This window comes from Orbicella faveolata, unplaced genomic scaffold (genome assembly GCF_042242905.1).
Source record: "Orbicella faveolata isolate gen_17 unplaced genomic scaffold, um_ofav_v1 contig_27, whole genome shotgun sequence".
Taxonomy (NCBI): Eukaryota; Metazoa; Cnidaria; class Anthozoa; order Scleractinia; family Merulinidae; genus Orbicella; species Orbicella faveolata.
Genome location: NW_028301555.1, coordinates 7,394,947 through 7,410,160, shown reverse-complemented (window position 1 = coordinate 7,410,160; position 15,214 = coordinate 7,394,947). Strand labels below are relative to the sequence as shown.

The window sequence follows — 15,214 nt, the reverse complement described above, 5'->3', positions numbered from 1 at the left end:
TTATCTGACTCGATGATTGGCTGTCAGGTATACAATGCATTCTGATTGAATACTGTAGCCAATCGCTTTGCAGATACCACAACTGATTTTATGTTTTTTGTAATGCCTTTTACGAGCATAGTAAAATTTCTTTCAGAGGTGCATCCAAAACAGAACATTGTGTGCAGATCCACAGGACAGATTACACTTTCAATGAATGGTAACCTCAAATTTGGATCTCTAATTACCCCTTATTTTATTCACTTTTTCGTAGCTTTCTATTTTCCTATTTAATAATAATAATAATAATAATAGTAATAATAATAATAATAATAATAATAATAAAACATTTGTAACTATTAATAAACTGGCCCGCCTAGACTAGCGTTAGCTATCCATGGGCCAGTCCAACTGTAAAATGTACATTGCCATGAATATAGTTTATTCACTTGCAGTATTTTCCGGTTTGCAATTAAATAAAAAGGAAACAAAAGCCTTGTGGATTGGTGCTTGGAGCAAAAATAAGATAGAGCCTTTAAAATTCCAGTGTCCAAAAGATCCCATAAAATTCCTTGGAACGTACCTTTCCCACGATGCAGCTGCCAACAACAACAATTTTTATGTCAAAATAAGGAAAATGGAAACGAAGCTTAATATATGGCGGTCGCGGGACTTGACGCTCTTTGGAAGAACTATGCTAGCAAAATCTCTAGGTTTGTCTCAGCTAATCTATACTGCCTCCATGCTTTCTGTCCCAGAAACAGTGATACAACAAACCCAAAGTAAACTGTTTGCTTTTCTATGGAAGAATAAGAGAGATAAGATCAAGCGACAGGTTCTGTTCCGCCCCTTATCTAAGGGTAGGCTAAGCTTTCCCTGCTTCAGGACTGTTATAAAAGCGCTACGTCTCAGTTGGATAAGTGGACTCTCAAATAACACTCATGACACCTGGACGGCAATCCCTAATTACTACTTCGATAAACATGGCGGGCTCCTTTTTCTTTTAAACCGTAATTACAGTGCCGAGAAATTAGACAGAAAAATCCCTCTATTATCCCTCAAGAACTGCGTAGCAATTACGAAGATCCCTTGAAACGCGAATTCATTTTGTGGAACAACAGAGATATAACTATAGAAAACAAATCGGTCTTTTGGAAGGCGTGGCGGGATAGTAATGTTCCTTTTGTGCAAGACTTGCTGAGCAATCAAGGTAATTATCTTTCACCACAAGAATTCAGCGATGAATGTAACATCAAAGTTAACTTTCTGCAATACTACCAAATCACCTCAGCTATTCCCGCTCATCTCAAAAGTTACGTATCAGTTCATATGGACCTTGGGGATCTAAATTCAATTTGCGAAAACTTCAATTTCCAACTATCTAAAGATATCACTCTCAATTTAAAGAAAACTTTCAGCAAGCACTTTTATAAACGTTTTGTAGAAGAAATCAAAACAGAACCTACTGCTATTAAATCATGGCGGAAAAACTGTCCTGAAGTTGCTGACAATTGGGTGAATTGTATCCAAAACAATTATAAAATCACTCGGGATAATAAGTTAAGACAATTCTATTTCAAGTTGTAGCACAGAATACTAGTAACTAATAAAGAACTTAATCGATTTGGAATAACTGACTGTGTCAAATGTGTTCTGTGCGGTGAAAATGACTCTATTGAACATGCATTCTTTGATTGTCAATCTCTCTTGAAATTGTGTGACGAGTCTCTTCAATGGTTCAATAGTTTACACCAAATCAATGTCAGCCTAACCTCGCTACAATGCTTTCTCAATTTACCAACACCAAACACCAATCTTTCTGATAACCAAACAAAGGATTTGTGTCTTCTTCTGTTATATGCAAAGCAATACCACTATGCTTGCAAAACAATGCAAAAGAAACAAGATACTTCTGAATTCACATCCAAATTTATTATCCAGTTTGAAATAGACAAATGACTTGACGTGACTATGTTGCCCTTTCCCCCAGCTATATACATTTGTACAAAGCTAGAGAGACATATTGTTTGTAATATTTACTATCGTATACATTATCGACTATTTTTATCGACTATTTTGTAACAACCCTCTTTTTTGCACTACTTTTGTAATTTGTTGCAATATTGTGATATGTTTGTATCAATAAAACAAACTATAAAAAAGAAAAAAAAAAAATGTACATTAAGGAATACAAAATGATTGACTGAGTTATAACCAAACCGAACGTGGGTAAAGGGTAAGTAATTATGGCTAGTTCCATATGTACACCTAGCAGACCTATTTCAAGACAATCTGAAGTTTCCAAATGAGACTACCTGTATTGTGGTGAAATGGATGAAAGATTGTCATGTTCAACATCCTTGGTCGTAAGGTTGAATACCTTTGGTCTTAAAATCCTGTGGAGGTTAAACATTTTATTTGAAGAATATTAATTAATCAATAAATTGTTAATATTAATGATAATAAATTATCATAAATTCTAATCATTATTTAATTAGTAATTTTCTCCTCAGTTTGCAGGTCAGTACCAGCCATTTATTTGCCAGAAAATAAATAATAAGTAATCAAAACAGTGAATAAAATTGATTTAACACTTGGCAAAATCCTACTCAAGATAGTACATATACTAAGTGAGCTGAGTCATCACATAAATTTTCAAATTTTATCTGGGTTGTAAAACTGAAGTCAGAAAAAAATAAATAGGTAAGTTAATTGAATTTTAAGAAAAGAGAAAACTAAAACTTTCTCAAGATCAGTTTCAATAATGCAAAAAGTTGAAATTCAAATCAGAGCAACAATCTATTAGACATTTTTGAACTGTTCTTTTGTAGTATCAGTTTCTTTTACACACAGGGAAACAAAGGCACCAGACAAAGGCAATATGAAATCAACTCCTGTACAGGTCAGTCCTTACACCAATCTCATGTGGAGTTCAAGATCAATTTTGTCTTGTAATCGCAATTTGAATATAAGACCAGTCTATGCTTCACAGATCAAGAAACTCAGAAAGAGATTTTTTGGTGGAACCAGCTCCCTTGTGGGCCAGTTCTTACACCCAACTCCTGTACAGAGCTCAAGATCCATTCAGTGCATGCAAAAAGTTCAATTGTTCCTAAACATGTTTTTTTTATCTTGCGCTGGCAATCTGGATATGGGACCAGTCTATGCTTCACAGATCAAGAAACTCAGAAAGAGATTTTTGGTGGAACCAGCTCCCTTGTGGACCAGTTCTTACACCCATCTCCTGTACAAAGCTCAAGATCCATTCAGCGCATCCAGACAGTCTAATTGTTCCTAAACAAGTTTTTTTTTTTTATCTTGTGCTGGCAATTTGGAAGCGGGACCAGTCTATGCTTCACAGATCAAGAAACTCAGGAAGAGATTTTTGGTGGAACCAGCTCCCTTGTGGGCCAGTTCTTACACCCATTTCCTGTACAAAGCTCAAGATCCATTCAGCGCACCCAGACAGTCCAATTGTTCCTAAACAAGTTTTTTTTTTTTTTAATCTTGTGCTGGCAATTTGGAAGCGGGACCAGTCTATGCTTCACAGATCAAGAAACTCAGGAAGAGATTTTTGGTGGAACAAATTCCCTTGTTGGCCAGTTCTTACACCCATCTCCTGTACAAAGCTCAAGATCCATTCAGTCATGAAGACAGTGCTGGTTCTGAAACAAGTTCTTATTTTTCACCTTTTTTGTGGGACCAAGTCTATGCTTCACAGATCAAGAAAATCAGGGAGAGATTTTTGGTGGAACCAGCTCCCTTGTGGGCCAGTTCTTACACCCATCTCCTGTACAAAGCTCAAGATCCATTCAGTGCATACAGACAGTCCAATTGTTCCTAAACAACTTTTTTTGTCTTGTGCTGGCAATTTGGATGAGGGACCAGTTTATGCTTCACAGATCAAAAAACTCAGGAAAAGATTTTTGGTGGAACCAGCTCCCTTGTGGTTCAGTTCTTACACCCATCTCCTGTACAAAGCTCACGATCCATTCAGTGCATGAACACAGTCCAATTGTTCCGTAAACAAGGTTTTTTTTTATCTTGTGCTGGGAATTTGGATGAGAGACCCATTGATGCTTCACAGATCAAGAAACTCAGGAAGAGATTTTTGGTGGAACCAGCTCCCTTGTGGGCCAGTTCTTACACCCATCTCCTGTACAAAGTTCAAGATCCATTCAGCCCATGAACACAGTCCAATTGTTCCTAAACAAGTTTCTTTTTTTTTTATCTTCTACCAGCAATTTGGATGTGGGACCAGTCTATGCTTCACAGATCAAGAAACTCAGGAAGAGATTTTTGGTGGAACCAGCTCCCTTGACCTTGTGGACCAGCTGTTCTTACACCCATCTCCTGTACAAAGCTCAAGATCAATTCAGCACTTGCAGACAGTCTAATTGTTCCTGAACAGGTTTTCTTAAAATCTTGCACTGGCAATTTGGATGAGGGACCAGTCTATGCTTCACATATCAAGAAACTGTGGTAGAGTTTTCGGTGGAACTGACCATAACCATATTTGTGTGACCTTACACTCTTTTATAAAATTGTCTTGGATTGATGGATAAATCAAATTTTCCTTGCCCCCTAATTTATTAACTAACTTGAAATAGTAAACAATAATTTATTGAAATAGTCTCTGTCAGAAAAATTGGAAAGAAATTTTCTCAGTCAGTTAAAACAAATTGCAACAGGACCAGGCCATATTTATATTATTCTGGGTTTGACAACTTCACAATAATTTACACATAAAGGCTGCAGCAGTGTAGTGTTTTGTGATATACAGGATGAAGTTGGGCAAATACTTAACTGAACGCAATTGTTTCTTGGTATCTAGTCACAGAGAACATTATCACTTGAGCTCTTTTCTCCTGATGGAGGAAAACAAATGAAAGATATTTATAAACTACACGTAAATAATATTTAATTAACCCAAAGGAATACATGTAATATTGTATACTACACATGCCTTACAGGCTTGGGAAAGGTGCCTTGGGAAAGGTGGAGCCAAGCAAGATATGAGCCTCAAGCAGCCCATACAGGTCTCCATGGCAACACTGCTAGCAGCAACCACCAGGCACTGTAATACTGACAGAATCAGCGGAGATACTTATTACCCACACATGTATATTTACTGTCAGCTGTGAAAGGAAAGGAGGCAGGGTGAAAAAGCATGCTACAAACATGAATGGCACTCAAAGCAAACTGCAAGTTCTTCCACAGCTGAAAAATCCTGTATGAGAGCCCACAGAGCATGCCCCCCCTGAAAGGCTGCTGACCAGCACAAGCTCAAGTCAAACGTTGCCTAAATTACATTTAGCCACATAGTGTATCACTTGACCAATACATTTACAATAAATTATGAAAATATCCTCAAGTGAACTGTGTTTAGTTTAAAAACATTACATGTAACTGCTCAAGTGAAGTCTTAATTCAGAAACAAGTGGCGACGTAGACCTTCTACATGCAAAGTGAGAGCCTTTAACAATGTGTATGAATGCAAAAGAAGTGATTTCACCTAAATTGAAACATTTTAAGACATCACGATTTCTACTGGCTACAAGAGCTTTGTGAGTCTAGGGGAAGAAGTGGTCAATATCCTAAATACATGTGGCCAGTAAATCCATGTGATCTAACTCAACAGTCTGGGCACAGGAAAAAGAACAAATTGAATTCCAGGACGGGTAAATCAAAGTTTTTTCATTCAATTTGTCCTGTGTTACAAACGTGAATCGGTTGAAAAAAGGTTTTTATCCGAGACATCATCTTGTGCAAAAGAGTTTGAAAAACTAAAAGTATTCGGGAAGAGATTTGCTCAGTTCAAAACTTGATTTACACAAGCAACTATGTTAAAATATCTTTTTCGGATTTTTTACGCGTAAGAAATGAATTGGCGTTTTTACTTTCAAGTTTTTTGCACGAGATGATGTTCAAAAAAATTTTGGCGGGAAATTACAAGGGAAGCCATTTTGAATTTTTTGTCCAGAAAGTTGTCAGGGGAAACGCTGTGCAAATTCTTCCAAATTTTCCCGCCAAAAGTCTATATAGGGCACATTTTTTAGTGACACCTTTTTAATAATTTAATTGATTTCTATTAACTAATTAACTTGTAATTAGACAATACTTGAGGCGAATAAAAGTGATTTTCACACTTAACAATTGTGTGTGTTTATTGAAATATTTTATTAAAGATAATAAAGATTACAAAGAAAATTGTTTATTGACTAGTTATTACACTAATAAACAGCATCAAGTAGAGCAAACACAAAGCAAAAATATATTTTATTGTTTATTATTTCTTTAAGTTTAAAATTACTTACTAATAAAGAAAATTTAAAAAAAAAATGGCGCATGCGTATTTTAATGCCCATATTTTTTCTAAGTTTTTTGGCAGGAAAAATAAAAATTTTTAAACAGAACTTACTTACAGCAACTATAGAAATTTAAAAAAAAAAAAAAAACGGCGCATGCATATTTTGGCGGGAAAAATAAAAATTTTTCAACAGAAGTTACTTAAAGCAACAATTGAATTTAAAAAAAAAAAATGGCGCATGTGTATTTTGGCACCCGTATTTTTTCTAAGTTTTTTGGCGGGAAAAATAAACATTTTTCAACAGAAGTTACTTAAAGCAACTATTAAATTTAAAAAAAAAAACGGCACCTGCGTATTTTGGTGCTCGTGTTTTTTCTAAGTCTTTTGGCGGGAAAATTGAACACGGTCAAACCAATGTTATCAAGGAAACAACTTTTACGAAAAAAAAAATGACATAACACTGGCTTAGAAATTGTTTTTTACTCTTACAATAAATTTCTGGCAAAGTTTTTATTTCACAAACTATTTGAGAAACTGATCAACAAAGTTTTGATTTCACAGCATTTTACTTGCATAAGGGATTTGAAAACAAAGATCTCTAAAATTTTTTAATTCCCAGACAATTCAAAAGAGTAAAAAAGATTCTCCATCCTTAAACAGAAGAAAGATCCGTACAGCAGTAAAAAAGAGACAAAAAAGATGAAAGCAAGAAATTGAACTGGTACATGGTAGAAACCATAATTTTGTAACAAACACTTAGTCAAGTTGATAGGAACTTGGTGAGCCTTTGTTACAAAATTATAGCTTCTACTTTGTACGAGCCCAACTTCTTGCCTTAAACCTTTGGGCCTCCTTCTCACTACCGTACGAATCAGTTTTGCCGTCTGCATTTTGTGATACTGATAACAAACTGTTCCTATATTTTTGGCTTCCAAGACAATTCAAAATCATGGTAGTAACGATGGTGCTTGCCTTATGAAACTATTTGAATTTTTAAATGGAAATGAAATTTCGAGCTTCAATTCTTCTCAAATAATCTTGAAGCAAAATCTCATTAAGTTCTCTATTCTACCTCTAACTATATCCTTCTTGGTTGATCCTGACTTGAGGAAGATACATGTTAAGCATCACAGCATCCAGCAACCTGCATGAAAATAAAGCAAAACGACAATCAACAAATGCTTCCTTACAAAAAGAATATCAACTTTTTTCTAAAGGGAAAATGAAACATTTTGATTAACAGGATTGCGTTACGAGATGACCAAAGTAATGTAATGTGACGACCAACGTAACGCAGCGTGACAGTTAAAAGTAAACAAAGTTCCACCTGACAGCCAGCAAACTTAAAGCATGTTTATATAACATTAAGGTTAATTTTCAATCAGCCTGGTGTAACAAACAAGGAAAAGGCTTCGTTACTTAAAACAGTTTAAATCTATTAAATCTAATGGAGCCCTGTAGTACAATACAACACAAAAAGAGATCAACCCATTCAGCATGATTGAATTTAAAAAATGGATTAGATTTTATGTAAAAATCGGATTTTACGTAAAAATCAGTTTTCATGTGGAGAAAAACTGAAAATGTGGGCACTTTTGGTCAATTGAAAACCTAGCGAGCAAATTTTATGCCTGTTTATACCTAACTTTCATAAATTTCCTTCCGGGCTAAAAAGCAACTCGTTTTATGTTTTCTGCTGATTTTACTTCCAGTCCCATGTTCAAAACGTGAAATCTCCTTGCTGATAGCCCTACAGTGTCCTGGAGATGGTACTGTCACTGTTATGACAATGAGGTTGCACTGGTCTCATAGTAATATCCATGCAATCATCTTACGAACAAAAGGAAAGGGATCTTCCGTTTATTGTGATCAGCAGTCCAGGGAGGACTCCCCATATAAATAGGACAGGGGTGCTTGTCATACCTTTTAGGCATTAAAAATTTAAATCAGTCTTGGTACCTCTCGGGGTGAACAGCAGGAGCTTTTGTGGTACCTCTTAGGGTATTGAGCCAAAACAATATGACAGGAGATAATGCGTTGTTTTAGAATTGGTACATGTACCTCCTAGGACTGAAAAATATTTCAAAACACACCCACAAAGCAGGATCTTGGTACATGTACCTCTTAAAGGTTCTTTTCAAAATTTCCGACGAGCACCCCCGTCCTTTTGATACAGGAGTCCCCCCCTGGGGGGAGACGAGACAGGAACATCTGCAGTCAAAAATCTTTACCCTTCTATGTCTACAAATTGCAAATGACTTAGTACCAAATGAAAAATGTTGCAGAGTAATATTGAATTAAAACATATCATGGGCTAAAATTAGCATCCAAAAAATAAAAACCTCTGAATTTGAATAAGTTATCCTCTCAGTACAATGCAATGCCATTTGGTTGGAATTATCATATTTCTGGAAATCACAACTTTCATACTTACTGTACATGTGGTGTTCAGTGAAGTAAAATTCTGGCTGATATGCTGCTTTTGACAGCACACAAAAAATGTTTTATTAACGCATCTTATAGAAACTGCAATCACAATAATTGTCCCTATTTCTGAATACTCAGTGTTGTTTATTACTGACAATTTGTTCTCCATCTGCCTCAAATGTTCAGGATAACCCTAAAATCCACCACAACTTGGCCGCAATTCAATTAGAACAGGGCGCAGTAGGGCCATGGAACTCCCATCTATATGAATTAGCAACTATTTCGCGCATTTTTTTGGTTTGAGCGAATGGGAAAAGGTGAGTTTTTCAAGTTTGAAAATTTGACTTCCATTTTGCACTTTGAATGAGTAAGATCTGCTTACAAGTACTTATTGTTGTGCTATATATCTGTTGGAAAACTCTCTACTCTGGTATCCAGTTTCTAATTCTGAGTTTCTCAGAACATAGTTAGTGGCTACACTGTATGCTCAGAACATTATATACTCAGTCCTAACCAAATCTGTTTTCGATGTTTCCTTTTGTTTCTGCTTGTTTGGTGAATTTTTTGTAGAAGTTTTTGAAAGGAAAATCTGATGGAAAAAAGTAGCTTAATATTTGCATCGTGCAGCCTGTGCACTTTCAGGTTCAATTAATTCAAGTCAGTGTTTTCAATTTTCAACAAATCTTGAAAAAGATTTCTTTCACTATCTTTTGTGCTGATATGCTACAACTTCTTTTCAGACAGACTGCAAAAATGAAACAGTCACGAGGAGTTTTGAGAACTCACACAACAAATTAAAATGAAATTGTTCTATACTCGCGTTGATTAAAAATAGCCCTACCATAACTTTGCTGCTGTCTTCAGATATTTCCGGCTAACATATTAAATATGTTCTCACTCACTTAGGGTAAACGTAAAAAAAAAACTAGAGATATTGTATGGGTTCAATTTACTTTTTTTACATGAAATTGGAGAAGTCCAGTTGGTCATGTTTAGCTACAAAACATGTATCAGTGGGCACTCTTTATATTCATTGACAACAACAATTGGATGCTTAAGCAAACAAAACTCAGCAGTATTTACAGAATGATGTAAACTTATTGTGCCTTGATGAAACATCGAGTGTTGATTCCAATTCAGGTGAAACTCGAACTTGCAAAATTTAACTACTTTTCCATTGTAATAGACTCTAAAGAGAAATCCTCGCAAGCATGTGGCAAGAGGAGGGAAACTTTGATGTTCTGTCAAATGCTAAGCACTATATCCAGATATATTCAGCTATTTTTTGCTATGTTATGGAAAAGCTCTTGATCCTCAACATAATTATTTAAAATCTAAGAGTAGAGTAATGTGAAGCTTTCATTGGTAAAAGCAGCAGCAGATTAAAACTTGGTCATGATAAGCAGGACATAGAGTTGTACACCTGCATTCAACACTATCTTACTTCACTCATTAAAAATACTTAGCAAGATTTCAACAGACACAGATGTATGAATTGTGGGTGAAAAGTATCAAAAAAGCTTTTAAAAATATGCCACTACTGGCCCAAAATAAAGAAAGCCTGATTTCTAGTTCATCAAGAGGAGATTTTTGGCAGCCATTTAAATCGGCTGTGACTAAAAGTGGGACGAGGACTTGGGGACTGGGACGTGAGACGTGGGACACGGGGACACAGGGACGCGGGGACGTGGGGACTTGAGGACGTGGGGACGCGGAGACGTGGGACGCAAGCATGCACGGGGACTTGAGGAAGTGGGGCGTAGGGACTGGAGGACGTGCTAAACAAACAGCAGCTGATTTTTGCGCTGAATTTGTAAAATACAATTTCCGGCGGTCAAGTGAAAAGTAATAGGGACCTTAAGCACTGATGATGAATGAGATGACGATGAGTAAAACTGCTGTAGGACTGGGTCGAGGACATCATTCACGGTGTGAAAACCAAGTGCAAGTACATGTAAATAGAGCCGAGTCCTTGCAAACATTGACCTAAAACTATCGAAAAAATTTTGTCATGTCTTCCTTTCACAAGCTCCACGACCAGTTTCGTTTGAGCTTCGAAAACGGTACTATCGATGACAACGAACTTTCAGTCTTACATGAGGAATGTATGTCGAAAAATCTCGATTTCTCATAGGATGAACATAACAGGTTTTTACATGGAGAGATAAATGATGCCGAAGTTTTGGGCTGATACAATCTAAAACGACCTTCACGGTATAAAATTCTATCCTAAAAACATAAGCAAAAGCCTACATGTAGATAGGAACCAGAAGAAAATAAGAAAGAGTCATTTCTCAATTTCTGAATTCATTTAATTTTCTACTTTCACTGACAAGCAAATTTCACAACGGACAAATCGACAAACCCAAAATAATGTTATTACCAACGATTTCTACATCAAACCTGCCGTAAAATCCAATTAATACAAAGTTAAGAGGTTAAATAAATAACCAAATTTCATTTCAATAGTTTGATATAAATTTTCTGGCTGAAACACTGCGTAAATAGATTAATACATACTCATGTTCGCTCAGGACGGCAAACCTGACGTTTTGACGTCCTGAACTTCACATGGATGACGAGTCGAGCATGCGTAGTAGCACAGTAAGGGGAAATTTTAAATTCCGGTCGTTGTCCTCTGGGCTCGTCGTCGTTGGTGCTGGTCCCTAATATATGCTGGAGATCATCAACTACTGGTCTGCTGACAAACTCTCCAGCATATTAGATTACCTTTCACTTGACCGCTGAAAATTGTATTTTACAAATTCAGCGCAAAAATCAGGTGTTGTTTGTTTATCACATCCTCAAGTCCCTACGTCCCACGTTTTGAGTCCCCGCGAATGCTCGCATCCCACATCCCCGCGTCCCCGATTCCCCACGTCCCCGCATCCCCACATCCCCAAGTCCCCACATCCTCAAGTCCCAAGTCCTCAAGTCCCAAGTCCCCAAGTCCCTGTCCCACATTTAGCCACAGCCATTTAAATCACACCGAAGCACGGAATGAGCACCCGTGCCAGTCCTACTCTGCATCACACATTGCACCTTTTTCTGTTCTGATTAGACTATTTATATTGTGTCATTGCTATAATCAGTTAGCCATGACAAGCAAGAAGTTTCTTTGCAATTTATTTTTGGAAGAGTCATAAACATTGTACAAAAATGGTTATTGTCGTCTATAACAAGAAATAAAGATGTGCTTTTGTAACATATTCTTCCTAAAATTTGATCTACAATTTGAAAAATTGCTGGGTTATTTTCCAAGTAAAAAATGATCTTGAGCCGTACATTAAAAATGTACTCTTGTACCTCTAAAGGATGTTTTTAAAATTTCCAGCAAGCATTAATTTTATAAGGAGGTCCCCCACTCGGTCTTAAAGGCTAGAATGCAGAAACTACAGTACATGTACAAGTAATCAGCTAACCTCATCAATGAACGCCTTCTGAAGCTGCACAGCCTTCTCCCCCCAAAAATGGTCAGTTGACTCTTACTAGCTTTTTTCATTCCATGCTTGACATTTTTCTGAAAGAAAGTAAAATAATAAATATATGCTGGGTAATATCTTAGATAGTATTTGTCCTTCACTACTTCTGACCTCCATGTATAATGATTATACACAGTCTCATAGGGTATAACCCTTACTGCACCTTTCAATAGCATGCGCACTCTAAAATTCAAAGCTCAACCAACAAATGTGTTTTTTGTTACTGTCAATCAAATGTTCAGCGGCTCCTCCCAGCTCCCAACTACTGCCGAGCGCACAGTGATCAAATCGTTGAGCACAGTTCAGACAACGAAACAGTGCTCGGCAGTAGTCAATAGCTTGAAGGAGCTGCTGAACATTTGATTGATGGTAGCAAAAAATGCATCTGTTGGTTGAGCTTTCAATTTTAGAGTCTGCATGTTATTGAAAGGTGCAGTAAACACAATTGTTAACCCTTGGACATGTAAGGGATTGGGGTGAATGTAGCCTCCTAAATTGAGACACTCTTTTGGGCTATCACACACTCCTCCTCAGCAATGGTCTGCTGAAATGAATGGGCTAGTCATATAGACCAATCTCAGTACACATCCAAATCCTGGAAGTGTACTGAAGGTCTGCTTTTTGCAACTTTTAAAACACACCACAAACAAAACATAACTGTGCCTTGCCCTAAGTGTTTGACAGATTTAAAATTATCATTTGAAATCCTTGGACTTGACCTGAAGGACACTGTACACTAGCTACATTGTTAACCTACTTAAAACAAGCAGAAATAACTTTTATTACCTTATTAATATATTTTCTTTTATTTGAATTGTTACAATAATAAGCCACTTGTAACACTTGGTACATACAACACATTTGTAGGCCTTTACTTTGAAACCTCATGATGTATTCAATCAGGTCAGCCAAACACCTACTAAACACTGGAATTCTCATTCATGAGTAAACACTGGAAAATTGTTCCCTCCAAGGACAGGCTGCTCCAGTTATGACTGGAACCAGACTATGACACTGTGAGATACATGTAGCACTGATCTCTCTAGAAATATCCATGCAATCTTCAGCTATCTTTATGTTCAAAAGGCAAGGGATCTTCCATTCATTTCAGCGAACTTTTGTTGGGGAGGAGTGATAAAACAAAAGAAGGTCAACAATGGAGGCTAGGGTAGATGTCATTCCCCTGATGTTTTTCCAAATGTTGAAAAGTGTTTTAAGTCTGGAAGCTAGAGCTTTCTTGAGCTGTGCATTCATCCACTGGGGATATATGACCATAAATGGGTGTGACAACTGTTCGTCAACTGTCAACAAGGAATCTCTTTTAGTAAAATTGAACATACCAGACAACTGCGGCTGAATTGTTTCCATGGGGGAGTAGCCTGCACCAAGTTACAATGACGCACACATCAGTGAAGACATCTGTGGAAAAGCATGACATATACATATTTTAGTAATTAAAAGTAACATTTTTTTGGTTGTCGGGGTGTCTGGAAAACCCAAATAGGGAATAGTTAATAGTCGTGAATAGTGAATAGCGAATAGTCCCAAATAGTGCGAATAGTCTCACATAGTGTGAATAGTAGCGAACAGTCACGAAAAGTGGCGAATAGTGACAAATACAGGTAGTCATCAATAGTCACCGCTTTAGATCTAATATCCTGCATTAATTAATTATCCAAATAAGCAACAGAATTTCAGTGAATTCATTACCTTTTCTTCTCCGGACTCAGGCTAGGGCTGTCCATCACTGACATTAAGAAAACAGAAAACACAAGGATAACCTAATAAAGACGTATTTACGCTTTTTTAGTGGTTAAAACAGAAGAAATTACGTTTAGAAACACCTTTTGTCCTGATAAGCGTCTGTGCTTTTTGGCGGGAAAATCCCATCCTATGTTGGTGCGAGCTAGGTTGACTGCGAGATACTGGGTACCCTATTTGCTACGATTTGCCACTATTCAAGACTGTTGACTACTATTTGCACTATTCGCCTATGACAGCGTGCTTATTAGAAACATAACCAAACGTTGGTTTATAAAATATACCCGAGCTAAAACTAAATCTGCTTGAATCAATGAGACAACCTACCTTATGCATAAACAATATAGCGGCTTCTCAATTCCTATACTCTATTCTCTTTCTGTGATTACTAGAATCGAGAAAAGGTAACCAGATTACAATATGACTTCCATATGTTAATACAGTCTTCATAAAATGAGATAAGAAAGCTCATTTTAAAACTTACCAAGAAGTTAACAACCATTTTCACATAACCTTTTGAATCGAAGCCACCACATGCGAAAATTCTCTCAAGTTGGACGATCGATAGGTATTGTGGGATATTTTTTCTTTGGCTTCCCCTCCCCAGCACTTGTATGAGGTGTATTTGACGGATTGACTTTCGAATTCGCATCAACTTGCGATCCCTTGCTTTTCCCGTTAGTTCTGCTTTGTGATTCCCTTCGTTATAACCTTCAGGAAGTTCTCTTATGCGTTTCAGTGCCGTCTTCCGTTGTTTCGTCTTTATTCCATTGCCCCCCGGGGGGGGGGGGCACTGCCATATATGGGCTATATAGGTATGTGCCGATGTGAAGGGTATGGTTTTCAAGCAGTTTACTCAAGGATGGGGTATATAAATCAGTGCGTTTGGGTCTAGAATAGGGTATCATTTTTCACAAAACTGACTGGTTGGTTGAAGATTTTATCTAGAGTAAGGAAACCAGGAATTGCCACTCAAAAATATTAAAAAATCAACTCGGCAAGTTTAAATTTACGCAAATCAGTCTCGTGTCGATAGATAAGGGGATTTGGGGAGTTTACTCTAGTATAGGTTTGCAAAATTCAGCTGAACTAGCTCTGGTATAGGCTAAGGGTTCCAGAGTCCTCAGCGGCGCATCCCCACCCAGAAATTCCCAAAGTACCTCCCCCCCGGGACCATTGCACAATACTTGTTCGTCTCCGGACCTTCTCAGTGCATTGTCTCCGCGTTCCCTCCCCGGGAGTCTGCCCTTTTTAA

The 15,214-nt window shown here is 37.2% G+C and overlaps 1 long non-coding RNA gene across 4 annotated transcripts; it reads right to left on the bottom strand.

Moving 5' to 3' along the window:
- Nucleotides 1-1,692: 1,692 nt before the first annotated feature.
- Nucleotides 1,693-14,935, bottom strand: LOC110049482 (uncharacterized). Of its 4 annotated transcripts, XR_016209446.1 has the most exons (7): nt 14,444-14,935; nt 14,287-14,347; nt 13,909-13,979; nt 13,539-13,617; nt 12,139-12,236; nt 7,362-7,433; nt 1,693-4,847 (listed from the first exon to the last, which is right to left on the bottom strand). It is a non-coding gene; the product is annotated as an uncharacterized LOC110049482 (long non-coding RNA). The 4 variants fall into 4 exon arrangements; XR_016209445.1 differs by lacking the exon at nt 1,693-4,847 and having other exon boundaries at nt 6,136-7,433; XR_016209448.1 differs by lacking the exon at nt 1,693-4,847 and having other exon boundaries at nt 6,136-7,433; nt 13,909-13,945.
- Between the last annotated feature and the right edge of the window lie 279 nt (nt 14,936-15,214).